The 27067-nt window shown below is 40.1% G+C and overlaps 1 protein-coding gene across 3 annotated transcripts in view; it reads left to right on the forward strand.

The window, feature by feature from the left end:
• WASF3 (WASP family member 3) overlaps positions 1-27067 on the forward strand; it is a 136307-nt gene that overhangs the window by 40736 nt on the left and 68504 nt on the right. For all 3 annotated transcript variants that reach the window (XM_044249469.1, XM_044249467.1, XM_044249468.1), the window contains exon 2: positions 17220-17313. The gene's annotated coding sequence lies outside the window, so the exon portion shown is untranslated. The remainder of the gene's footprint in view (positions 1-17219; positions 17314-27067) is intronic.

Raw genomic sequence — 27067 nt, forward strand, 5'->3', positions numbered from 1 at the left:
ACATCCCTATCAGCAGTGTATGAGTGATCTAGTTTTCTTTGGATCTACATCAGAACTTGGTGTTATTACTGTTTTTAATTTTAACTGTTCCATTATGTATATAGTGATATCTCATTGTGGTTTTAATTTGCATTTCCCTAGTGGCTAATTATGTTGACAATTGATGTTGGCTATTAATAATGATTACCATCAATGTCTCCTCTTCAATGAAATGGTTCTTTATGTCTTTTGCTCATTTTATACTTGGATTGTTTGCCCCCCCCCTTTTTTTAACTGCTGAGTATCTTTATATATATATATATTATATATATATATATATATATATATAATATATGCTGATTCTTTATATATTCCAGATAGGAGGCCTTTGCTACATATTCAGTTTTCAAAAATTTTCTTTGTGTATGTATCTTGTTTTCATCCTCTTAATAGAGTCTTTGTAGTTCAAGAGTTTTAAATTTTGTTGCTTTTGTTTTTGAAAGTATTTTTGCTGGATAAAAACTCTGTGTGACTGTTTTTTTTCTTTCTTTCTCAGAGTTCTAAAAATGTCACTCCATTGCATTCTGATTTTCATTATTTTTGATGAAAATTCATGTCTTCTTGCTGTTCCCAATATTCAGTATGGTTCTTTCTTTCTGTGGTGGCTTTGGATATTTTCTCTTTATCGTTGGTTTTCAGCTGTTTGGTTGTGCTGTGTCTAGATGTGGTTTTCTTTGTATTCATCCTCCTTGGAATTGAGTGAGCTTCTTGGATCTGTAGGTTGATGTCCTTCATCGCAATCTGGAAAGTCCTTAGATGTTGTTTCCTCAGATATTTCTTTTTTTTTTTTTTTAAAGATTTTATTTATTTATTTGACAGAGAGAAATCACAAGTAGGTGGAGAAGCAGGCAGAGAGAGAGAGAGAGAGAGGGAAGCAGGCCCCCTGCTGAGCCGAGAGCCCGATGCGGGACTGGATCCCAGGACCCTGAGATCATGACCTGAGCCGAAGGCAGCGGCTTAACCCACTGAGCCACCCAGGTGCCCCCTCAGATATTTCTTTTTCCCATTCTTCCTCTCCTCATCTTCCAGGACTTCCAGTTACATCTGTAGTTGAGCCGTTTGATGTTGTGACACAGATCTTGGGAAGTTTTGTTGTTTGTTTTTAAATTATTGTGGTTTTTTTCCCCTCTTCAGATTTGCAGAACCTTCTGCTGTTTCCAGTTTGCTGTTAAGCTCATTGTAGTAGTTATTTTGGAAGTCATAATTTTCATTTCCATCTCTTCTGTTTAGCTGTTTAGTTTCTGTTTTATTCTGCTGAAACCCTTCCCTGTTCATGTTTATCTGTTCATCTTTCTCATATGATTCTTTAGTACATTTAACATAGTTATGTCTGCTGATTGCAATATCAGGGTCATATATGGGTGTATGGAGATAAAAACTATATGACTATTTTCCCTCTTTTCTTTTAATAATGTTCTTCTTCTCTTATTCCATATGTTTTTATTGTGTACTGGTCATTGTGTGTAACAAACAGTAAAGACTGGTGAATATCTGCCCCCCTCCCTCACCCCAGAAAAGGGCTTGTCCCTTTTTTGGTCATGCTGCTAATGTGGGAGACCAAGCTGGGCCTGGACTTTGCTATAGCAAGAGTTAGATTGAGTTCATCATTACCTTCAAATATTTTGAGAATGGGATCAGGACTTTGTTTTTGGTGGAGCTTCAGAATGATCCCAGTAAGACCTTGGAGATCTCTGTTTTAGAGTGAGGCTGCCAACTTTCTGAACAAGGAGGGACTCTCAGTTTTATAGCTTAGCTGCTAGTTTTAGGGACGCTGATGAATTTTCTTTGCTTTCCAGTCTGGCTTTCTTCTCCTCAGGAGATCTCTCTTTGTCCTCCTGTTTGTTACTTTTTACTTATTTTTTTAATAGAGCGAGTGAGAGAGAGCAGAGGGACAGGGAGAGAGAGAATCTTAAGCAGGCTCCATGCCCAGTATGGAAGCCCACACGGGGCTCAGTCTTGCTACCCTGAGACCGTGACTTGAGCTGAAAGCAAGAATCAGACACTTAACCAATTGAGCCACCCATGCACCCCTTCCCTACTGTTTTTTACAGGAACTTTCTCAGCTCTCTTTTCTTCCTGCTGCTCTGTATTCAGGGAGATAGGGAGCCTGCAATAGGGAGTCTCTCAACTCTGTGTTCTGTCTCTGTGTGCACTGTCTATATGTATTTGGTAAAAACCCAAGTGAAAGAGTTGGCTGGTGAGTGCAGACTTGCCATGTGTGGGGGGCTCCTTTAGATTCTGACCTAACACTTTGGCTCATGTGAAGACATTAAAAGTTGGTTAATGAGCACCTGGGTGGCTCAGTCGGTTAAGTATCTGCCTTTGTCTTTAGTCCTGGGACCTAGCCCCATGTAGGGCTCTCTGTTCAACAGGGAGTCTGCTTCTCCCTCTCCGCTCCCCCTGTGCACCACTTGTGCACACACTCTCTCTTGCTCTCTCTCTCTCTGTCAAATATAAAAAAAAAGAGTTGGTTAACAGTTCAGCTGGTATTTTCCTACCCTTATTTATGGCAGATTCTTCTTCTTGTAACTCTGCTAGGGATGAAAACAGTTGTGGATCACTGGTCTCTTTGGAAAACCTTGTAAATATTGGGTATTTACGTCGATTCATCTTCTTTCTGTTCTGAGCTTTTTTTTTTTTTTTTTTTTTTTTTAAAGATTTTTATTTATTTATTTATTTGACAGAGAGAGAGAGAGATCACAAGTAGACAGAGAGAGAGGAAGGGAAGCAAGCTCCCTGCTGAGCAGAGAGCCCGATGTGGGACTCGATCCCTAGACCCTGAGATCATGACCTGAGCTGAAGGCAGCGGCTTAACCCACAGCCACCCAGGCGCCCCGGGTGAGCTTTTTTTTTATGGGTTTCTTTTTCTTCTTTTTCTTTTTCCTTTTATTGGGGGGGGGGGACTTGTGGTTTTATAGCTTTATTCAGCTTATTCTCATTGTTATGGAAATTTTTCACTAATTTATTTATTTATTTATTTATTTTTAGCTACAGATATATTTAACATTTTACTAGTGAAGCATCAATCACTTCCGTATTAATTTCTGATCCTTAGGCAATCTGTTTCCTTAAGCAGTAGTCTTAAAAAAACCTTCTGATTATGTATTTCATAATAAGAAAATGAGCACAGAAGTCCAATATATGTATATCTTACAAATTATAGATATATACTACTTTATTGAACTGTTTTTTTCCACATTTTAAGACATTAAGCATTATAAGATTCTTGAAATTTTTAAAATTTTGTATTCATTTGATACTGTTGATAGTGGATATAAATGTATTTCAGTTCATTGCTTTGATGACTGAAAAATAATTTAAGTTCTCGTAGATCTGTTTAGATTATGATTGCATTTAACTCATCTAACTGACAAGAGGACAGTTATCAGCTTCACCATTTTTTTGTTAGCTTATTCTTGTATTATCAGTATTTAATCCTTTTGTTGTTGCTTCAGGAAACTCTTCTTTTTTTTAACACTCCTCTTCCATTTTGTGAGAATTAGTTTCGCTCAAACTGGTTAAGATGGTTTGTAATTCTACTTCCCCAGGCCCCCATAGACTGAAACTCTGCAGAACATCAAGGCTGCTGGTAGATATCCTAACCGGGACCCTGCTTTCTGGGTAGGGTAATATACTGTGGGGGAGGATATACCTCTGCCCTTCGAGATCCTTCTAGCAGGACTTAGAATCAAATTGACCTGAGACAGATTAATGGGAGAAAGATCAAATCCAATAGAATACATAAGGGAAAACCACACAGACATGAAATTTCAAAGACAGTGAGGCAACATGAATGAGCTAAGGAGAGGGGTAGGACCTGAGGATACAAAGGGGAGAAAGGCCATTAGCAGGAAGGTGAGAGATGTTTGGAAAAACAAAGATTTCCCTGTTATGCAGATCAGTTACTTAGGTAAAACCTCTGTGGGGCACCTGGGTGGCTCAGTGGGTTAAGCCTCTGCCTTCAGCTCAGGTCATGATCTCAGGATCTTGGGATCAAGTCCCACATCAGGCTCTCTGCTCAGCAGGGAGCCTGCTTCCTCCTCTCTCTGCCTGCCTCTCTGCCTACTTGTGAGCTCTGTCTGTCAAATAAATAAATAAAATCTTTAAAAAACAACAACAAAAAAACCTCTGTTAATAGTTCTCTTCCTGATACAGGCTCTCCTTTCCAAAGTAAATTCAGGCAGTTGAGGGACGGCTGAGAGCTCCTCCTGCCCCACGGACACACCTGTGTCTGCCAGATTTTGATTACTTTTAACTCAAAATAATGTTGATGCCCAAGTGACCCATCCTGGAACAGCCTGCCCTTAGCACCTATAATACCTTGTATGATGAATGACTGCTGACCTGTTGTCCACAGGAAGACATATCTTACCTGTGTTAACTATGAATAAAGCTTCTTTTCCTTTCTCTCTCCCTATTCAGTCATTTTGTGTCTTCATTCCCCCCTGCCTTTGGTGCTCTGCACTTTGTGGATCATTGTCCTAGAGAACTAGAGCCAGTTAGGGATTCTGGGAGCAGCTCCTCCTTTCAGATTCTCAAGAGCTGTCATTGCCTTTGTTCAGGCAACTCTCTTGTTGCTCTGTTAGAGTAGCTGTTTCCCCCTCAGCCCATGGCAGGCAACATCTAGAACCCAGAAGGATCCTTCAGGAGGGGTGCTTCCTAGGTAAGTCCTGGGCGAGCCATCTCTGTAATGTTGTAGAATGGAAGTTACAGTTATCCCATGGGAATCAGTTCATTTAGACAAAGGAAGGCATCTCTGCTATAGGTGGCCTGGGAGTTTAACCTTGCCTTTGCCTCTTAGAGGCTTTCCCTACTCTCTGAAAGGTACTCATTTGTTCATTGGGGTTTATAATACCTACCTCTGCCCTGCTCTTCGAGCTCTAAGGATTAAGTGATGTGCTGAAGGTAGGAGTCCATGATAGACTTCCCAGAGCCTGAATGGCTTACGTAGGTTTGCTGTAGAGAGAGATTGTGAAATTTACCTTTGATAGTGGAGTGCACAGTGAGGTGAGTGGGATGGAAATTTGATAGCTTTCCATTTCCCAAGTTTTCTTTACAGTAACATTCTTAATTTCAAAAGGAAGGAGATGGACAGTAGTTAAAAAGAGTAATCTCTGGAAGCAAAGATTTTTTCGGTTGGAATCCCAATCCCACGATGTATTGCGTGATCTTGGGCCAGTCTCCTCTGTTGCCCAGTTTCCTCCTCTGTAAAATGGGGATCATGCTGGCATGTTCCTCGGAGGGTTGTCATGAGGATCAAGTGAAAGACATAAACACGGGGGGTGCTGGAGCAGTGCGTCTGGCTTGGCCTTGTGGGCTCAGTAAATGTCAGCTGGCATGCTTCTCTTTTTTCCTTTCTAAATGCCCTGGTGCGATACAATCCTGGTTAACATTTCAGCCCAGCAGAGAATTTATAATACAAATCCTGACCAAAAAAGGTGTTTTAAATAAGAAATCTCAGCGGTATTTACTGGAGCTGGGATTTTCTTTGTTTTGTTGGGTGATTAGTTTTGGAGGCCAGATATTTTCAGCACTTTTTTGCATGAATTTAATCTCCTTGTGTTCAGGTTATCAGCAAAAGAGGAGCAGGAGCACCTGCTCTGTGTCACTTCCGACCTCCGCGAAGCAGTGGGGCCACCCCTGCCCGCTGCTCCAACGGATCATGTCAGTTTCCCCTCTGCACATCTCTTCCCGCATTCCCACTTCTGTCTTCCTTCCTTTCCTTAATTGTTGCAGGAAGGTGCTCTGTAGCGGTGGTGGTGATGATGCCACCAACAGGTGGCAGGGGAGAGACTATTAATATGCAGTTCTTTTAGGTTGAAAATTCTTGAAGTTGCATGTTATGTAGTGAGGGAGAGCCATCATATATCAAAATTGCATGATTTTGTTAATTATAGTGTCTTTTCAGTATTTTTAAGTCCAGTAACTCACTAAGTTGCCTCCATGGATTTTGGCCACTTTGTCAGGAAGATTTAAGGGCCATTTATTTTAAGCATTGAGATCAATAAAGTATAGTATTTAATCTTATGTATTTGTAACATAGGGGAATTGATACTGTTATATGCCTTTGGTTTCTGGATTATGTAGTATTTATTTTAGTAAATTTCCATGGAATTTCATTTATCTCTGTAGTTGTGAAGGGAGAAGATAAAATTGGATATGAAACTTGCTGGAGTGTGTTTTGATTTCAAGTCTTCTGACCATCCCTGAATGGGTTGTTGCCACTGAATTCTCTCAGTTTACTTTATATGTGAGTCAGTCGCTTAATTGGGTCCCCTGTGCCGAAAGGCTCTTTAGACTTGAGGTCTGTCTTTGGGAGAGTGGCCTTTTCTGGATTTGGAGAGAAGGCTGACGTCATCCATTTGGGATTATGGTGGGTGGTGGAGAGAACAGAACAGAATCTGGATCTTGGCATCGTCACGACTTCAGGGTTGCCAGATTTCAGGCAGAATTCAAACTTAACCAAAAACTACAAAAGCAAAGGAGCTTTTGTTACGTAAAATAAACATGGGGCTTTCAAATATCAAAATGCCTCCTGTTTGGAAGATCCACATTTCCATGCCCTTTCTTTCACTGGATAAATTGGCCATCGTCTTTACTTGCAGAAATCAGACAAGAGCTGGGTGGGGCACGTCTTGTACATTGGCCACTTGCCATAGACATCTGCTTTGTCGTTTTCGGACAGGTGGGTGTTAACTACAGTCACTTGAGGAGAATGAGAAAGCAGCCTGTCCTCTGCATTCACAAAGGCCTTGGTGTTTCCATTTCCCCTTTGCCACAGTGGCCTAAGTAACACTGCCCAGTTGTGTTAGGGGTTAGATGGGGATTGCTTCTGCCTCCTTGTGTAATGACAAGTGCATGACAAGTGCCCAACAAGTGTGGATTTAGCTTTCTGTAGTAGCTGCTGCTAATTAAACATCTTTGCTCCCTGCCGTGTTCTTTGACAACATGGCTCTTCCTTCCCTCATGTTTATACTCTGAGGGGGTGGGGTGGGGTGGGGTGTTGCCGTTGACCTTATTTATAGAGGCCCAGACAGTAGTAACTTCCCCAGAGTCCACGGCTTCTGGTGGCAGATCCAGGCATGGAGTTCCCGTCTCTGAAGCTCACATCTCTGTTCTTTCCCCGTTATTGTGCAGCTGCTGGTCCTCAGAAAATGTTTTTTCCAAGATCCTATTGGATGCCACTAATTAAATGATTACTGCTTAATTAAGAGCAGACAGAACTCAATGCTAGAAATATTTTCAGTGGCAGCAAATTACTTTTTAGGTGACTGGAAGGTGGGCACTCATTTCTGGGTGGTGATGGTTTTTTCCCCTTATGTTGGTCTTCTGTCACAAACTGTGGTAATCCTGTAGTCTGGTGGTGAGCCATTCAGCTCCCTGATTACTTTAGATATAGTGGACATTAGGTTTTGACTGGAGATGTGCTACAAAGTGTTGCTGCTGTGCTTGTCAGTCTTTGAGGACACAGGGTCCCCTGGGGGTGGAAGTTGATGGACCCATCTGCTGCATTGGCTTGTACTATAATTTATCCTCAAGGGGGAAAACAAGTAACTGCAGGAACTCGTTGAACGGCACATGGAATCTTTATGTCGGGTTTGATATTACAGAGCTGGCTTTGAAATAGATTTTGATTTTGGAATATGTAAAAATTGTCACGGGAATGAAAAAAAAAGAGGCCTCTGCCACACAGCGTTTACATCTGCTCTTTCCATCCGACATTGCACAGATTTCCTAAGTACTTCTGGGCGTTTCTGTAACAATTCTCTTTGTCCACATTTAAGACTCAGCATATTTCATGAAACCGAACGGTAACCCTGATTTGGTTTTGATGTGTCTGGTTTCCAGCAGGATGTTGATTGCTGACTGTTCGGTATGTTGGCCTAGGTTGTCCTGACGTTTCATGTGAGTTTGAAGAGGAAGGATATAGAGTCACGGGGAGCTGAGAGCAGCTGCCGCTGGTACCTTTGTTACCTTTGTCTTTCTCTTGAAATTGCTACGGAAATGTAGAACTCCAGGGATTAGTTAAAGATACAAAAATAAGGCACTCTCCCTTGCTTGACCACTCACGACAGGCCAGCTGGTCCCTGTGTATGGGCCTGGGTGGGATCCGTGGCAGCACTGGGCTGGGGCTGATGTCAGGATGGGTGAGAAAGTCAGGGTCAACAAAGCTTAGGAGAGGGCTGGAGGTTCACTGTGTGAGACCTGGCCTGAACAGAAAGCAGATGAACATAGGAATCAAGGAAATCAAGACACAGTTAACGAGGGAGTCAGGTTCCCAGGTGCTCACAAACCAACATGCAGTCAGAAACCAGGGACAGCTTATAGTACAGGAGAGCAGAAGAGACTCAGACCAGTTAAAGAGTAAAGCCGCTTTAATCGTCGTTAAGAAAACAGCTTTTTAAAATTTCTTTATGATGGCCCGGGAACGGCTTCCAGGAATCTCTCACCGAGTTGCAGCTGGGATGGTGGAGCCAAAGGGCAGAGCAGTGCCGTTGTTGGAAAGTTGGGAAAAGAGAGACATGCATCTACAGGACGGTTCTTCAATAGGTGGCATCATAAAAAAGAATTCAGTGTCTGCCTGTTATGTCCATGATTCTAGACATTAAGAAATGCGAGATTCAGTTTTTACCCTCCCGGGGCTTCTGAGTTGAGAAGACAGAGCATGGGCGTCCCAAAGCAAACCACATGGGAAGTAGATGTGTTGAGTAGCCCCCGGGTGGCACTCCTCGCGAGCTCTGTTGGAGTTGGGGGGAGAGGGGTGACCCGGCTGGGTTGAGAGGGACAGTCCAGGAAACCACAGGAGGCCACAGGCTGTGTCTTTGAAGGGGCTGAGTTTGGAGTACAGGGTGGGACTGAAGGTGAGGAAGCTGGAGGTGAGCCTCTCCCCCGCCTTCAGGTGCCGTTTCAGTCTTTGGGCTAGCTTCCTGATTTGTAAGATGGTTAAAAATTCCTGCCTCTTCTGTTTGTATTAGGATGGTTGTGGAGATTAAATGAGATGATTCATTCGAGAAAGCCCTTTGTAAGTGACACAGTGGGTTCAAATTGCCATTTGTAGTGGAAAGCCTGTGGGACAACAGGCTTTGTTTTAATTCATTTATCACGTGTAAATGAGGTTGTACTCTTCCATCAGAGGCCTTCCATGAAGGTCATGATTGAATATAAAGGGAAAAGGTCAAGGAACTGTTTTTAAGCAAGGTTAGTATACGTCTGAGATTTCACTTACAAACTTACAAAGCATAAGTAGTATTGAAAATTAATGTTGAATGTATATCTGAAGTGTTTTACATTTTTGGTTAATAAAAAGAGGAAATCTATTTCAAGAGTAAGTTACTGAGCTATGAAAAAAAATAGAAGTCCATTTAGTAGCAAAATTACATGATGCCTCTCATTCTGCATTCTGAAACAAGACTATTTTTAGCAGCTCTTTGAATCAGTGATGAATTCCAATTACAGGATTCAGTAATTAAAGCAGAGAAAAATATAACATCGTTTAGGCAAGAAAATCTCTCACTTGAATTGGATCTCTTTCAACTTTTAAGCTATTATGTTCAGGGACCTCCCCAGAATCATTGGTTTGTCATCTTTGTGGGGTCACAAGCAACAGGAAAAATGCCAGAATATCAGCCAAGGACACAGTGTCCCACTTTTAAGAAAGGAGGTTTAAAAAATTCTGGGATTCTGGGATGTCTTAATGGGCAAGTGTGTTGTTGCTCTTATTTGCTATTCTGGAACAAATCTTCAGGGACCTCTTGGCCTTGCCCTGTTTTCCTGTTTTTCCTGTTGGTCAACTCACTCCCCCTCTGGGACCACCACTATCCCTCTGTCTCCTGCATCTGTTTTGCCTCCTCCTTCCTTTCTTGTGCTCTCAGGCTGTTTCTGAGTGTTGTGAATGAAACTGCCTGATGGTGCCAGTTGGTACCCCTCCACATTTGTATTTAGTGGTTGTAGATTGTTCCATAATGTTGCTAAAAAGCGTTTAAAAAACTTTGTCGAAGTCAGCAATCTTTTCTCAAGCTGAAAGCCTTATTTTATCTCAAGCAAGTTATTTATCTCTTTATGCCCCTTGCACAAAAGCTCATTAACCGTTTGGCTGAATCGAAATAAGTGTTCTGTTGACCCAGATTCTCCTGCTCTTTGCTCGGCTGAAGCTCAGTACTTAAAAGCACTTAAAGTGGTGACCCATGGGGGCCAATACGAGGTCACTGGACACACGCAAGTCCAACTTTCCAGTAGGTCAGGAAGAGGCATTGTGATTTTTTTTTTTACCTAGGCATTCAAGAAAATTCACTTATTTGGCAGATGTTTTCTGAGTGTGGGCTGTGTGCCAAGCACTGAGCTGGGTACTAGGAATTTATGAATGAAAATGAAACAAATTTTCATAGTGAAGAGTAGAGTAAGGAGTCAAAAGTGTTAGGGCCCACAGGTGGCTGGCTGCCCAGGGCCAGACCTCTCTGCCATGAACATTAAAAAACCTCAAACAAACAAAACAAACAAGCCTTAATATTTGTGGTAGGCAGAAGCACCATACAACTAGGTAATCCATTTTGCCTTTGAAAATGGATTCCATTAACTGTGAATTTCTGAACATTTTAACCTCTATATTCTTTGATCTCTTAGCTGCTCAGTGCATTGCTGTGATAATGAATAACTAGGCCAGTTTAAGAATAGAATGAAATCTGAACTTCGATAGTCTTGGTTTTTTAGGATCCTGTATGCTCATGTATTCACTGTTTGTTTCCTTCTGTTGTGAACGATTCTCCGCGAAGCCCTTGGGGTATAGAGATAGATGCAGGCGACCCTCCCTGGCGGGTGGATGTGAGCGGGTGTGGAGGGGAACAGGTTGTAGTTAGTGGTGGTGGCAGAGAAGTAGTAAGTGGTAACAGCAGTGATGGGTGCTATCTGTTGCTCACCCCGTGTAAGGCCCACGGTGTCCCGTGGGATAGCTCACATAACTCCCCCAGTCTCATTTTTGTAGTTCAGGAAATGTAGGCTTACATCACCTGCTGGAGTGCTGGAGTGTGTACGTGCAGCTCAGTTCCGGCTTGCGAGCCCACCAAACTGGGGCATTCGGTACTGCCCTTTTGGTTGGTGGGCACGGAGAAGGGGGGAAAGTGGCTCTTTGGGGAAACTGAGCAGTGCTTTGTGGTGCAAGTGACCCCGAGCCCGCTCGCGGGGAGGCCCAGAGAGCAGGGAGAGGCAGGTGCTCAGAAATGTGGAAGTGGACAGCTCAGGAGAAGCGGCAGAGGACGCCCCACAGAAGGGCAGCTTGGGGATCCTATTCCAGAGTGGTGGGGCAGGGAGGAGTCTTTCCAGGAAAGACTGTGCCCAGCTTGGTGGCAGCGCCCAGAAGACAGAACCAGTGAAACAAACTGGCAGGCCCGTGGTGTCGACGGGCAGGGTGTGCTGCCTCCCTCAGGCCACATCTGGTATGTGTTGTTCTGAGCGCTGCACCTCCTGGAAGGACAGGTCGGAGAGCACCTGGGAAAGGCTGGAGGGACGGGGACATCGAACCCTGCCTTCAGATACTTGGATGTTTGCTGAACTGAGGCTGTGGTAGGTTCTACTTGGTTTCAGTGGGCAGAACAGAGCGTTGGTTGGTTTGCAGTTAGAAAGATGTAAGCTTTCACTGAATAAAAAGAAAGCATTACTTCAAATAGTGTTTCTTAACAAGTGGGGTTCTAAACTCACAGCTCCCTCTCCCTGAACAGTGTTCAGGCATGTGGGTCCAGGGAGAGCGAGGGCGGAGGAGAACTCGGTGCTGCATGGGGGCTGGATCTCAACCCCCTTCTAATCCTTGCCCGTGAGTTTCCATTAGCTTTCTGGAGACAGGCAGGCAGGTGCACACTTTTCATTTTGTGAGCAAGCGCCGGATCTGGTGCACTTGATCCTGACTTCCTCACACTGTCCTAATAGTTAAGTGATGATACAGCACTTATCTTTATATTAACTCTGTATACTCTGTGCATCTCACAAGGTAGTAATCAGTCTCATGGTGTCACTTTGAGCCCCATGCGATTTGAAGTCTTTTCCCATTTATTGCAGCGGCCACTAACGTTGGGTCTCTTGCCGCATGCTGCCCGTTTCTCTGGCCACTTAGCACTTTCAGACTTGCTGTGTGGTGTCTTTCTGGGTATGGGCTCACCTTTGTCTGACTCCTGGTTGTATCTCTCACACACAGTAGGATAGTAAGTGTTTGAATGGACCAATGAGTGGTTGACATGACCCAGAACTTTATCTGGGCTATTCGATTCTTTAACCATTATTAGCCCAGAGGTGTGGACCAGCTGTGGATCTCTGCAAAACTCATATCAGGAATTGATCATTTGTTCCTTGTATTTTACTAGGTAGTTACACAGTTCGTTAAGTTAAGGGGAAGACAATATTATTTTATGATCCTTGTATTAAGGTCTGGGATAAGTACTTTTTAATGAACAGATTACCCAAAACTGGGAGAATTTTTCATTTGCACTCATAATTAATGTGGTTTTATTAATTATTAAATACGTGAAAGTGAACCTGGCTGAGCATGTGATACCTATAGGTGACCAGTGAACATCAGCTAGCTGCAATTATTTCTGTTTTATTCACAGCAATATCCCTTCTGTGACTTGTTTCATATTTTTTGTATTTATTTACTCTTTCCCACCAGATAAAGCTTTCTGGAGACCAAGACCTTGTCTTATTACTTAGTGTTTTTGTTTTACCTTCTACAAAGGAACTCACTCATACATTGAATTGAATTGTGGGGCCAGCTAAGTGTGTCTTTTCTGGCTCTGATTTCAGACACGTAGGGCTGATCCAGCCTTGGGAATTAGAACACAGGTGTCAACCTGAGAGGCCAGGGGGGGAAAATGCCAGACTGCCGTTTTACTGTGTTGTCAGATGATTCTAGCTAAAAACATTCTTATTAGACATTCTGATCAGCTCTGTTTCTCTGAAGCTAACGGAGGCTGCGTTGGTTCGAAAGTGCCTAACAGTCTTGTAAATAGAACTTTATATGTGAACAGTTAAGAACAGTGACGATGTGGTCTCCTGGGGACGGAGGGATTTAGAGTTTGACTCTGGTTAACAGGGTAGCCCTGGAAAGCAGGGCAGGGGAACAGCTCTCTGAAACAGCTTCTCTTTGCAGAGCTAGAATTGGGAAGCTGTAAGGGGATGGCAAGGACCAAAATAGTAAACAAAGCCTTATACAATCAGATTAGGATAACCTTGGCAGATTAACAGTGACTCATTTGGACACAACCTGTTCTCAGGTTAAACGTTTTCGTGTCCCAGAGTTATTTTTCTCACATTGACTTGGATGTTGTGGATAACTAAGATAAAGGGGCATATTACTGTGGACAACTTTATTATCATTGACCTTTTAAAATGCTCTGGAGAACAAAATTAGGTGTTTTGTGAGATTAAATTCAGTCATTCCTCTCAGCAGAGTGTAGAAGAATGTAAATTGAACATCAGCTGAACTGCTTAGGAGGTGAATAGATTTGTAATGACCGGAGCTCATCATAAAGCCATTTGGTCCTCATCCATAAATGTGTTTGGACACATTTTCCTAGAGAGTTACTTACCCTGGTTTGATTATTCTTGGTCTGTGATTATTGCAATAATGTCATGGTACCATTTTTTCTTTTCTTGCTTTTTACACTGAATAGGAATTTTAATTTTAGCAGTATTTTAGGAATTAGGCTGAGGTCTGATGCCATCATATTGAAAGTAGTATTCAAAACTTGAAGGAGCAGGGATAAGTACCTCTTGGAAGGGAACTTTGTTTTATTTATTTATTTTTTTTTAAGATTTTGTTTATTTGAGAGAGAGCAAAAGTGAGAGCACAAGCAAGGCAGAGGGAGAGGGAGAAGCAGATTTCGCACTAAGCAGGGAGCCCAGTGCTGGACTCAGTCTCAGGACCATGGATCATGACCTGCGCCAAAGGCAGATGCTTAACCGACTGAGCCACCTAGCGCCCCTGAATGGAATTTTAGGGGGAGGAGTCCTTACAGATCATCCAGTTTGTTCTTTGTTCATTGGCTTGTTCATTTATTTATTCAGCAAATACTTGAGTGCTCATATACCTTTCTCTTGCTGTTCCTTTCCCCAGATACTGATGATAACCCCTCAACTCAGTGTCTCAAGCCTGAATTGTTAAGAACTGCACTGTTCGGCACAGTAGCTGTTAGTCATGTGTTGCTATTTAAATTAACATTCATTAAAATGAAATAAAATTAAGAATTCAGTTTCTCAGCCATACTAGCCACATTCCAAGTGCTCAGTCAAGTGCTCTGTGCAGCTGGAGGCTGCCATTTTGGATGGTGTTCGTCTATAAAACACATCCATCATTGCCAGACAGTACTCTGTCTTCCGAGAGACATTACCTAGCATCCCAGCGACTTCATCACCCACCACCTATGTCTCTCAGGTTTGTTCCTTTTAAAAAATTCTCCCATCTTATTTTAGGTCATCATCATCTGTCCTCTGAATTAAGGCACCTATGTTACCAGGGCTGTGATGTCTTTCCTGCCACTTCCTCTCCTCAGTGGCTCTGCTCCCTCCCTTGTGGTCTCTTAATACTCTGTATATGCCTTTATCTCACTGAATACTAATTCCTTGTGTGTACACTTCTCTTCTGGTGGACCAAGAGGTTGTGGCGGTTGTAGGACTGGGCTTTGATCTTCCAGGGTGGGGGGACGCACCATGCCTGACACATCACTACAATAAATGTTTTTTGAGCAGCTAAAGAGCTGAATAGATGGGGGGAGAAGGCTGTACTGGGTTGCATTCTGAAGCTAGGCACAACAGGGATGCATGGAATCGAGAAGAAGGCCTGCATGCTGCGGGAGCATCATGGATGTGGGCCTGGTGGAAGAAGTGACAGGGCAACCGTGCTCTTAGACCACGGCCACAGAGAAGCATTTTCAGCATTATCCATGGGACATAAATAGAATTTCAGTTCTGGTGTCGCATATAAACGTGTTTCCCTGACACCTCTAAGTAGAGGTGCTGGATTTCACACTTAATAACCTTAAACTGTAGCTTCAGAGGAGTTAAAGATATCCTCTACCCTGTAAAATTAAGCACCACACTCACAAAGTCTAGTTGATTCTTCCAGATTTTTATGGTTCCTGACTTAAGTAAGGCATGGGAGCAGCTGAGCAGGAAAGAAAAATGCACGTGTATGTGTCCAGAAGGGGGCTTATACAGAAGAGTGACCACAGCCAGACAGACCGATCCTGACCCTGCTTCCTCCAGGCTCTGTCATCCTGGGCATGTCACCTTCTGGTCCTTGGTCTCCTTGCTTTTTGATGGAGATGGATATTACCTGCGTTGTGAGGATTAAGTTAAAATGTATGTGACATGTGAGCGCTGTGCTTATTCCTGAGTAAAGCTATTCACCAAGTGATAGCTGTTATCAAATTAATAGTACATAGCATTTTAGGCAAGTGGGAAAACTCACAGTTGTATTTCCCAAAGGAAGAATTGACATGATTGCTAAACACAAATGGTCATCCTGAAAACATGCACATCGGACCCTTTCCTTCACAGTTAGCTAGACAGACCATCTCTAACGTGAAATGTATCGGGCTAGTTACTTTCAGAATCATGCAGATAAGGTGATCTGGTAGAGGTTAAAATTGGGCCCAGAGAATCAAAAACCTAGGGCTGATTCTCTGTGTTTGGAAATAAGGTGATCACTAATGCAAATTACTTAGGAAAAACTCACTTTTCTTTTACTGTGCATAATCAAGAGCGTGCTCTACAGCTGCTCCTAAGGAAGGGGAAGAAAATTATGTGCTGCTTTTAATTTTAAATAAGCAAACTCGTGGGACGTGTGTAGATTAGAGGATCATTGAATGATCTGTTTTTTCCCCTACTTTGAAAATGGTAGTGACAGTCTCAACTGTGTATGTTCTCATCCAACCGGCCTACGTATAATTCATGCATATCCAGAGAATCTGCTTCGGGAGACTCAGAGCTGCTTTCCTTTCGGTAATTGTACACGGCTCCCTTCCTGTGCCTGCATGGCCTTTGCCTGGCCTCACTCCTCCCTGCTCCTTGTCCCCCGAGACTGTTGGATGTATCCCACTCCACCGCCTCGCTTTTGCTTTCACACAGCTACCTTATTGTATTATAATTACTGGCAGGCATTGGTCACCATCACAGGACTGTGAGTTCTCTGATGAGCAGGCATTTTCTTACTTATTTTTGTGCCTGCATTGTTGCCTTACAATGGGGAGAATTACTCATACAAGATGCTTGGTAAACTTCTGCTGAATTAACGAACGATAGTCACCAAATTTTTCTTCTACGTATTCTTCCTAAGTGAACCATAACTCTGTTTGGGTAGGGAACTCTGTTATCCTTTCTGGTACGGCCTAGCTCCAGAGCATTTATAAACAATATCAGATTGCTCTAGAGTCTTGCTGTTATGAATATCTGTTATTCTGGAAGCACTTCCTAGGGTAGATTCAGCAAGTATTAAATCTTCAATACTGCTTTATCTGCATACGTTCTATTAAAGTATTTATAAAGGGATCACCGAGATTTTTATTGAATTTAAACAGATTTTTAAAAAAGATTTATTTGTTTATTTGGGGGGTGGTGTGGAATAGGGGCAGAAGGAAAGAGTCCTAAGTAGACTTCCTGGGGAGCCCAGAGCCTGATGCAGGGCTCGATCTCAAGACCCTGAGATCATGACCTGAGCCGAAACAAGGAGTCAACGCTTGACCAACTGCACCACCTGTATTTAAATTCAGGTGCCTCTGAATCTAATATTTTTGTGTGAAAAATTGATACAGAAGCTCTTGTCTGATAGAGTTCTTGTGTGAATCATCTATGTTCAGTTCATTATGGGCAGTACTAAAACCTTAAGTGTATGTGTGTTTAATCTATGAACTGAGCTGTTCAGTTGAATATACCTGTAATATGCTTGGCTTTTTGTTTTTCTGCCCCTAAGCTATTTACTCTGATTTCTTGATGTTAATTTCAGAGCTCATTCCAGGATAGGGAGTTGGAATTATACAGGAATTCACATACCTTATTAGCTCCTTGCTTAAACTAATTAAAAAAACTAGTTCTGGGACTAGAACTCCCTTGATGAAATTGTTTAAATGTGAAATCTGAATTTAAGACTTTTATGAAGACTTGAATGCTTTTTACTTACTGTTATTTAATTTTTTTTTCAGTTTTAATTTTGATTGCTGTACTATTGATATCTGAGCCAAAGTGGTGATGCTACCTGAGGGGAATTTCTGCAACCCGTAAATCAGCAGTTATACGGTAAGGATGTGTACCTCTTACCCTTAAAGCCAATTAATTTCCTTAACATTGTAGTTTAGAATTTTAATTTGAAATGGAATACTATAAAATAGTTTAATATTTCAAAATACTACATATTAATATATTTTAATATATAAATATTAGAGTTTTAACTCCTAATCAACAGTTCAAGAATTTGAAAGAGAAAAAATTGTAACTTGATATATTCATTTCATATTAGTTTTTGTGTGAAAAACAAAAGTGGCTATATAGTTTATGACTTATTAAACTTGGGTCTCATTTTTCCTTCCTCATATTTTTCCCATTTACTTTTTATCCCTGGGTTTTAATTAGTTTTTTGTTATCTGATTTTTGTTAATAATGAATGGATATGAGCAGTCAAGATGATAAAACTTAAACCTCGTTGTTTTTTACTACAGCTTACTCTGAACTGAGGTGGTGTTGATTCCAACAGTGGCTGAAATGAGGTTTTGAATTATTTAGAGATTTAAATGATCTATATTAGCTCTATCTTCAAGGGATAATTCAAGAGTAATGAAACATGGCCAACCAGTAAGGCGAGTTACTCCTTTGAGCTTCATTTTCCATGTACAAAATGTTTATCATTTGTTTTATAGAGTTGTAAAAATCAAATGAGATGATCTATGTGAAATTGTCTTTTTCTTCCTTTCATTTATTAATTTTTTTTGGAAGGGTAGAAGGAAAATAAACAAGTCTGTTGATTTTGAGATGGGCTTTAGAGAGAACATAATGTTCTTAATATCCTTTAGAGGAAGGGATGCTGGAAGACTTGATCTTCAATTCTGTCTCACTTTGTAGACCAATCATTTCATTAATTTATTATCAGAAATTTGAATTTTGTTTTCATACTTTCACTTTCCAGCTGACTTTTCAGGAATATATCTGTATATCTTGACTGTAATGAAACTAAGCTAAAAATCATTATCAGATATCTGAAATATCCATACATTTTGAAATTAAATATCACATTCTCAAAGTCCTGTGGGTCAAAGAGGAAGTCACAAGGGAAATTAGAAAATATTTTGAGTTGAATGAAAATGAAAGTACAACATATCCAGATTTATGGGATTCACCTAAAGCAGGGGGAATTTATAGTGTTGAATGCTTATAATAGGAAACAGAAGCTTTGAAACAATAATCTAAACCTTTTAGATTAATAAATCTAAACCTTTACCTTAAGAAATTAGAGGGCAAAGAGCAAATTAAACCCAGAACAAGCAGAGAAGAAGTTACCAAAGATATGAGCAGAAATCATTGAAATAGAAAACAGAAAAACTGTAGGAAAAAAGATCTGTGAAACCAAAAGCTGACTTTCTTTTTGAGATCAATAAAAATTGATCTACTTGTAGTTGTACTAATCAGGGAAAAAAAGAGAAGGCAAAATTCCTAATATCAGAAAAGAGAGACCATCAATATAGATTCTACAAATGGAAGCTCAAGGGAATATTATGATAACTTAGATAAATGGACAGATTTCATCAAAGTCACAAGGTATTTATCTTGATTTCCATGCTTTCACTTTACAGGTAATTTTTCAGGAATATGTCTTTTTTTTTTTTAACCTTATTGAAACTAAGCTAGAAGTCGGTATCATTTTATCTATGAAACCTCCAAGTATTTTGAAATTAAATATCATATTCTAAAAATCTTTTTAGAAGGAATGGATAACATGCATAGCTCTTTATTCAAGAAATTGAATTTGTAGTTAACCCCTCATTCCCCCCAAAAAACCCTCAAAGCCCAATTGGACTCACTGGTGAATTCTACCAACTTAACTAAGAAAGAAGTAAAGCCAATTATATACAAAATCTTCAGAAAATAGAAGGAACACTAATTTATTTTAGGATGCCATTATTACTCTGATATTAAAAAAAGAGGTATTTCTCAGAATACTAGCAACCTGAATAAGGTTTATATCAAAAGTATAATACATCATGCTAAAGTGCCATTGGTTCTTCTTCTGAAGATCATTATGTAATTCAATCAATATCAACATACTACACAGAATTCTTCAAACTTGTATGATCATCTCACTAGGTGTAGAAAGAGCATTTGACAATAGTCCTAATTTATTAATGATAAAAACTCAGAAAAGTTGGAGCTTTCTCGACTTGATAAGAGGTATCTATGAAAGACCTACAGCTAGTAATTACAATTATTGGTGAAAGACTTAATGTTTTTGCCTCACATTGGAAATAAGGAAGGATGGTCACTTACTGTTCTTACTCAGAATTGTCCTAGTCAGTGCAATAAAGCAAAAAAAGAGATAAAATGCCTATAGATACAGAAAGAAGAAAAATTAAAGTCCATGGCAAGGGACCTGAGAAATGAGCTTTTAGCCTTATAGTCTCCGTAATATAGGGAAGGAGACAGTGGGGGTGGGAATAAATATTGAATGCCTATAGACAGTATCTACTACATTTTGGTTTCTGTGGTTATGATCTGAAAGTCATAAGAGCAAGGCCACATTTATATGACTTGTTGGTTTAAGTTACTGTTTTCTCTAAAGTTAAAAGTCAACATAATCTGATGGGAGAGTCTCAGTTCAGCATTTCTTCTTTCTTCTAATATAACCAGAAAGCTTTGTGTGGTACTTAAAAGTTATGCATTGGTTTAAACTTCATTAAATAGCTCTTGGTTTTTGATTTAAAGAAGAGGCTATTTGGAACAATGCTAAGATTTTTTTTAAATTCTAAGGCAGGGTACAAAATTACTTGGTAAATCTATTATAACTATCATATATCTTTGGATGAGTTAAAATTACTTCATATGCTTGTTGTCTGTATCTCAGAATACATTGACACGTTTTGTATAATAATGTAAGCCACATATTATGGCCGTTGATTTGTGCTAAGTAATTTCCACATACATATTTTTATGATCTTTGGCAAGTAAGGATTGAGGAAACCCTGAGTCCTTGTCCTAACTGCCTAGAATAGTTGGATGGGCAAGACAGTGCGTCTCCAGATGGTGTTACTGGAATCATTCCTAAGTCTCTTGCAGTCATATAGTGTTTCAGCCTCAGTGGAATGGCTTACAGTTGTTAACAAATACATAGTTTACACTTGATCATAGCCAAAAGGCCAAGAAGCGATAACAAATGTATGGTTTAATAGTTGTGTGCATTTCCATTTTAATTGCAGTTGACCCTTGAAACAGTGAAGTGGTTAGGAACACTGACCCCCACACAGTCAAATCCATTTACAACATTTGGCTCCCCCAAACTTAACTACTGAGAGCCTTGACTAGAAGCCTTACCAATAATATAAACAGTCAATTAACATGTATTTTTTATATTATGTGTATGTATACTGTATTCTTACAGTAAATTGGAGAAAAGATGTTACTAAGAAAATCATAAGGAAAAGAAAATCCATTTACAATACTGTACTGTAGTAATCGAAAAAAATCCACTTACAAGTGGACCTGTGCAGTTCGAACCCATCTAGTTCCAGGGTTAGCTGTGTGTGTTATTGACCATATCAGTTGGTGCTAGTTACTAGGTATGGCAGAGTAGTGGTACAGTAGAGGGGGTGTAAGTTTAGGAGTTAATAGAAAATCTTGGGTTCAAATGCTAAAAACATACAGGCTTAAGCTCTTGAGCAAAATCACTTAAATCCTTGATCCTCCTTTCCCTCATCTAAAAGGAGGATAATCTTGACGAGTTGCTGGAAACATTAAAAAAAATACTCAGAGCTTCTAGCAGACAGTGGGTGCTCAAATGGTGATCCTAAAAGAAGGTCTTCGTTGCAGAAATGTTATACAACTTTGATATCTGACAGAGCTGGTTTTGAATTGGGTTGGAGGAATTAATGTTTTTAAAATACCTCTACTGCACAAAGCAATCTACAGATTCAGGGGAAACCCTCTCAAGATTCCAAGTGTATTTTTCACAGAAATAGAACCTAATTTTAAAATTTGTGTGGAACCACAAAAGATCCTGTCTGGATAGCCAAAGCAATCCTGAGAAAGAACAAAGCCAGAGGCATCATGCTTCCCGATTTCAATCTATATCACCAGGCTACAGTAATCAAAACTATAAAAGCAGACACACAGATCAGTGGACTAGAATAGAGAGTCCAGAAATACATCCAGCATATATGGTCAATTTATGATAGAGCAGCCAAGAATATACAATGACACAGTCTCTTCAATAAATGGTGTGAGGAAAACTGGACAGCTACATGCAAGAGAATGAAACTGGACCACTACCTCTACAGCATACACAAAAATTAACTAAAAATAGACTAAAGACTTGAATGTAAGATCTGGATCCATAAGAGTTCTACAAGAAAGTATAAGTGGTCTGGGCAATTATTTTTTGGATCTGAATTACAAAAGCAAGGGCAACAAAAGCAAAAAAAAAAAAAAAGAAAAGAAAGGAACTACATCAAACTAAAAAGCTTCTGCACAGCAAAGGAAATCATCAGCAAAATGAAAAGGCAAACTACTGAAGGGAAGAAAATATTTGCGACTCATATCTCTGATAAGAGGTTAATATCCAAGATATATAAAAAGCTCATACAACTCAATAGCACGAAAAATATTAAAAAGGGGGCAGAAAATTTGAATAAATATTTTTTTCAAAGAAGACATTGGATGGGCAGCAGGTACATGAAAAGATGCTCAATATCACTGATCATCAGGGAAATGCAAATCAAAACCACAGTGAGATATCCCTTCACACATATTAGAATGGCTGTTATCAAAAAGACAATAAATGTTGGTGACAATATAGAAGAGAAGGAACCCTCATGCCCTGTTGGTGGGAATGTAAATTGGGGTGAGCAGTGTGGAAAACAGTCTGGAGGTTCCTTGAAAAGCTACAAGTAGAACTGCCTTATGATTCAGCAGTTCCACTTCTAGATATTTATCCACTGAAAACGAAAATTTGAAAAGATATCTGTACCCCTGTGTTCATTGCAGCATTATTTTCAATAGACTAGATATGCAAACAGCCTAAATGTCCATCAACGGATGAATGAATAAAGAAGATATGGTGTGTGGAAACCGTAACGGAATACTGTTCAACCATAAAAAAGAATAAAATCTTTCCATTTGAGGAAACCTGGATGGAACTTAAGGAGATTATGCTAAGTGAAATAAATCAAAGACAAATGCTGTATGATTTCACTTATATGAAGAATTTAAAAACAAAAACAAAAAAACCAAGATTATAGATGTGGAGAACAGATTGATGGGTGCCAGAGGCAGAGAGTCGAAGGCGGGAGAACTGGGTGAAGGGTTTAGAAGCTACAGACTTCCAAATAAGTCCTGGGGATGTCATGCACAGCATGACAACTCTAGTTGGTAATATTGTATTGCATATTTGAAAATTATGAAAACAGAGTAAATCTTACAAGTTCCCATTACAAGAAAAAAAATTGTTGTCAATACATGTGGTGATGATCATTTTTATATACAAACTTCAAAGCACTATGTTGTGCACCTGCAGCTAACACAGTTGACCCTTGAACAGCACAGGGGTTGGGGTGCCAACATGCACACAGTTGAAAATCTGCGTATAACTTTTGACTGTTCAAAGCTTTACTAATAGCCTTTTGTTGACTGGAAGCCTTACTGATAACATAAGCAGTTGATTAACATCTACTTTGTATGTCATATTTATCAGAAATTGTATTCTTACAATAAGGTAAGTGAGAGAAATGTCAGTGTCACTAGGAAAATCATAAGGAGAGAATATGTTTACAGTACTGTACCATATTTATATATATAAAAAACACAAACAAAAATAAAAACCACGTATAAATGGACCTGTGCAGTTCAAAGTCTTGTTGTCCGAGGGTCAACTATATAGTTTTAAACCTCAATTTAAAAAAAAGAAAATTGGCATCTGACAGAAATCCGTTTTGAATTTAAGTTCTTTTATATTTTACTAGTGCTGTCCCCTGGGATAAGTTACTATTTTGAGCCCTGACCTCTTTAGCTGTTAAGTGGGTTCCATTAAGTTGTAGCATGTAGGACATAGGTGACGTACTATATATAAATGCTTCTGTATACAAATGTTCCCATTCATCATCTGTAACTGGTCCACTACTGTCAGCTTTATGATTTGGGTTCTTTGGTCGATTTTTTATAAAGTTACCTAGAAACCCCGCCTGATCCTTTGGATGGCGCTCATGATTTACTTGCTGGAATACGTTCAGAAGAACGGAGTTGATAGGATGCCAGACTTGAAGTTTTGAGACCAAGGACAAATTTGAGAAATTATACTCTCTCATATTTCTCTTCCTGCTTTCATGGCCTAAACAATTGGGAATAGTTAACTAAAATAGCCATTTATTTGATCTTAACTTTATTTGGTGAGTGCAGTTTCTTGTTGCCAAAAACATTGCCATCAGAATGCTTTTTGTTTCGAAAAACACCGAAATTCTGTTTAGTAGCACGTATGCTAGGGAAACATTTGTTGCTAGATTTCACAGCTTTATTGTTATTTTAATTTTATTGCTTTTTAATTGTGTTCTTTCATGTGAAATTACCAACATTTGGCTGTTTTTACCAACAAAAATGGTAATTTCATATGGTTCAACTGGGTATTTTGGGGTTTGGTGATAATATTTTTGTCACACGCTTGGCAAATTGTCGAATTTTGTATCTTATAGTTTGCTGTTTCCTCTAAGAACTTAACGAGTTTTAATGCATTTTGGGTTTTGTAAACTTGTTTGGTGAATGTCATCTCAAATGATGTGAATGAGTAAGGTAGAGAAAAATAGGTGATACTTCTTAACAAAAAGAGGAGGTGATGACTAATTTTTGAGAAAACTTTTAATTTACAGCTAACTGGATAATTGGAAACAAAAACTAGAGCTTTTAAAAAGCCTTAAACCTCATAGGTGATATCAGGTAAATTCTGAGTACTTAAAAATTATTCCTGAATTTTTAAAGTTCTTCGAGATCAGCATTTTTCTGAAAGTTGTGTCTCTAGCACGTGTTAAAATGTTGATGTTATTAGGTTTTGAGTGTTTACTGTTGTAATTTATATTATAAAAACAATGCCTTTTAGCTTAATTTAACATTCTACTTGTAAAATGTATATAGTTCTCCTGTTTATTATTACCTTGAATGAGGAGCTGACAATTTGAGTTTTGTTTAAAAGGGCATTAATTTAACAAATACTTCGTGTGGATTAGAAGTAATAATATTTTGGTAAACTGTGTAGGAGCTTTTCATGTTCATCACAATGTGGTACTGGTTAATGGCTTTTCTTGCTGTCCAACTAAGGTGAAAAGGGAGGTAGTTCAATTCTTTTTTATTTGTCAAAGAAGCATTTATTTGTTTCCTAGGAGTAATATGTAGTGGCTTCCTTGCACTTGGTGTTCTATGGGTCTGCAAGTGGGCTTTCTCCTGGAAGCCCTTTCAGGCAAGCAGGCGGGGGTGATGGCTGCTGCAAGGACTTGGGTTTAGTGGGACTTAATGGCTCCCCCAGGCCTCATATCTTGAGGAACAAGGGTGTTTCTGCTTACTGCTTCCCTGCAGGGCTGGAGAGTTGAGCCGCTGACACACTTCCTGATGAGGTTGGCGGGTTCAGAGCCCTCTGGGTGAGGGTATTGTGTAGGGGGAAAACTTGCCTTAGGGAACTGAGCTCATTGCTGCTTATGATGCCACGAACTGGCCCTTTGTAAATACTCTTGGAGCAGTGGCCTGTCTCTGTGCTAAATTTCTCTTGTGTGTCTGCGGCTCACAATGGAGTCATTTTAGCTTGGCCATCATTTTAGAACTAAGTAGTAAAGAAATGTTCGGGGATCTCCTAGTTAATTTTCTGTCCTCCTTTTGTATCCATCTCCACTGATCCATTTTTGGAAGTTTTATGGAGCCATAATTGACATAAAGTAAACTGTGACTATTCAAAATGTACAGTCTCGTAAGTTCTGGCATGTGCGCACACTCCTGACATCATCACCATCAACAAGAAAGTGAGTGTGCCATTACCCACAGAAGTTTCCTTGTGGCCCTTTTCATCCCTCCTTCCTGTCAGTTCCTCACCTCCAGAGCCACCACTGATCTGCTTTTTGTCTCTGTAGATTAGTTTGCGTTTCCTAGAATGTTACTGTAAAGAAAGAACACTCTGTGATGTGTCTCCTGTACACTAAATTCTTCATGCAACACTTCTTCTTTCCTGACACCAAATGTGTGGGTTTTCCACACATCAGGCAATTTGACACCAGCTGGGTGTCCTGCAGTTTAACTCAGTTCTGACATTTATCTCCCTGGAGACAGTATCAGATCTCACAGGTTAAGAGTTCTGTCCCATTGCACTGCCCCCTCCCCCACAACCTGCCCAATTTCATTCTTAAGCCCAGACTGTTCCCTCCACTTCCAACTGGCTCTAAATTGGGCATTCCCACGACCCCCTTCTTGGGGTTTATTAATTAGCCTGAGTGGCTTACAGAACTCAGGACACCAGTTTGCTTACTAGATTCCTAGTTTATTACAAAATATTTTGAAGGATATGGTTGAATAGCTAGAGGTCTGGCAGAACATATGAGCTTCTGTCCCCATGGCGTTTGGGATACGCCACTCTCCCAACATAGCAATGCATTCTGGCTTACCAACCTGGAAGCTCTGTCCTTTTGGATTTTTATGGAGGCTTTATTATATAGGTTGATTGATTTAATCATTGACCCATGGTGTGCTTGAACTCAATCAAGTCCATTCCTTTTCCCCAAAGTTGAGGGTGGGTGGGACTGAAAGTTCCAACCCTCTGATCACATGGTAGGTTCCCCTGGCAACCAGCCCCCATCTTTAGTGGCTTTCCTGAAGTCACTTCAGTAATATACTCAGGTGAGGTGGAGAGGGATTTATTACAAATATGAAAATCATAGCTCTTATCACTTAGGAAATTTCAAGGATTTTAGGAGCTCTGTGCCAGAAATGGGGATGAAAACCAAATATATATTTCTTACTAAAAATCACAATATCACAGTTATGTAAAAGGAATATACTTTTTATTCAGTATATACTCTTTATGGTCTGTTTTTTATTCAGCATAATTATCTTGAGATTCATTCATGTTGTTACATGTATCAATAATTCATACCATGTTATTGCTGATGAGCTGAGTTTATCTAGTCACCTTTGGTGGGTTTGGGGATTGTTTCTAATTTTGGCTTCTTTTTTTTTTTTTTTTAAACAGTTCATGGTTTAAGATTTATTCTGGCAAAGGATACAGTGCAGGAATAACAGAAAAAATATATACATAGGTCAAGTGCAGACATTCTTGTATATTTTTTGCAAGGAATGTTTGGGTGCATCTTCTTCAATTGTTAAGTACAAAGGCATTAATGAGGCTCTCATGTCTAGGACAGTAGGCTTGCATCTTGGGGTCCACAGTTTTTGTTTGGGGATGTAATCATATTTTTTTCCCAATTTATTTATTTTCAGAAAAACATTATTCATTATTTTTTCACCACACTCAGTGCTCCATGCAAGCTGTGCCCTCTATAATACCCACCACCTGGTACCCCAACCTCCCACCCCCCTGCCACTTCAAACCCCTCAGATTGTTTTTCAGAGTCCATAGTCTCTCATGGTTCACCTCCCCTTCTAATTTACCCAAAAGCACATACCCTCCCCAATGTCCATAACCCGACCCCCCTTCTCCCAACCCCCCCTCCCCTCAGCAACCCACAGTTTGTTTCGTGAGATTAAGAGTCACTTATGGTTTGTCTCCCTCCCTATCCCATCTTGTTTCATGGATTCTTCTCCTACCCAC

The sequence above is a fragment of the Neovison vison genome, chromosome 5 (assembly GCF_020171115.1).
Source record: "Neovison vison isolate M4711 chromosome 5, ASM_NN_V1, whole genome shotgun sequence".
In the NCBI taxonomy this organism is placed as follows: Eukaryota; Metazoa; Chordata; class Mammalia; order Carnivora; family Mustelidae; genus Neogale; species Neogale vison.